The sequence below is a fragment of the Panthera uncia genome, chromosome E1, assembly GCF_023721935.1.
Source record: "Panthera uncia isolate 11264 chromosome E1, Puncia_PCG_1.0, whole genome shotgun sequence".
Lineage (NCBI taxonomy): Eukaryota > Metazoa > Chordata > Mammalia > Carnivora > Felidae > Panthera > Panthera uncia.
The window spans coordinates 7,592,463-7,593,563 of NC_064814.1; the positions used below are offsets into that span (position 1 = coordinate 7,592,463).

At 65.8% G+C, this 1,101-nt stretch overlaps 1 non-coding gene across 1 annotated transcript; it reads right to left on the reverse strand.

The window, feature by feature from the left end:
* Nucleotides 1–548: 548 nt before the first annotated feature.
* Nucleotides 549–620, reverse strand: TRNAQ-UUG (transfer RNA glutamine (anticodon UUG)). Its single transcript has one exon. It is a non-coding gene; the product is annotated as a tRNA-Gln (tRNA).
* Between the last annotated feature and the right edge of the window lie 481 nt (nucleotides 621–1,101).

The following is a 1,101-nucleotide window of genomic DNA, read 5'->3' on the forward strand; positions in this document are numbered from 1 at the left end:
GGCACGGCCTGATGAGCAAACACGGACAACTTCACTGCCTGAGTAACAGACAACCAATCAGACCCGCTTCACTCTGTGACCGACTCCCAGGCGGAGTGGCCCCAAACACACACCCTACTTCCCAGCCCGTTACTGCTTCCCGCGTCCCTTGCCACCGCCCGGCATTTCATTCCAGGTTTACAAAGCAGTGATTGAGCGCACACTGCACATTAGCCGATAGGAATTAGGATTCCCAGGAGCTTTGGCTGGGGGAGTAGGGGTGGGGTGTCCCCCTAGACCCACAGGCTGCCGCCCGAAGCAGGCTCCCAGGGTCCCTCGGGTTTCCCCGCCATCCCCTCCAGGGTAAAGGCACATTCGGTCAACCACCACCACTTTTCCGCCCGGACTCTGACGCATGCGCACTGCGACCCTCAGGCCGGCAGTGAAACGAGAGGGGGAGGGACCCTAAACTGCGATCCCCTAGGTCACGGGGGTAGCGACCCCGCCCGAGGTGGCCGCCGCCGCCAGCAGTCCTCAAAACAGAAATTGCAAAACCAAAAGGTCTAGTGAGGTCCCACCGAGATTTGAACTCGGATCGCTGGATTCAAAGTCCAGAGTGCTAACCATTACACCATGGGACCTGCTGGCTGCTTTAGGCGGCCGGGAGGCTTCTCAAGCCACATGGCGCGCGGAGCTGCCTGCCGGGAGGGACGGCGGACGCCCGCTTCTCCCGGCCTGGGCCCTGAGCTCCGGGCCCGAGACCGCTCGGGCGGGCGGAAGCGGACCAGCAAGGGCTTCCGCGGCCCCCGACGTTGCGAGTCCCGCGGTGTCATCTCTTGCCGCCGCTCTTCCTGCTCCTCTGCTCTCCTCCGGGGGTCCTGACGTGCGACCCGGGGAGCCCGAAGAACGGCGGGCTGGGGGGCGGAGAAGGCGGGGCGGGGCGGCTTCGGCCCCTGCCCCGAGCAGAAAGCCTGGCGCACGCTGCCTGGGCTGCGGGCTTGTTTATTTATTTATTTCCACGGGGCGCCCTCTGCCCGGGCCACGGTGGCCAAGCGGGGAGGGAAGCGGCCCGGCACGGGGCGGGACGGCGGTTCAAAGCCCGGGCGCGCACGCGAGCTCGGG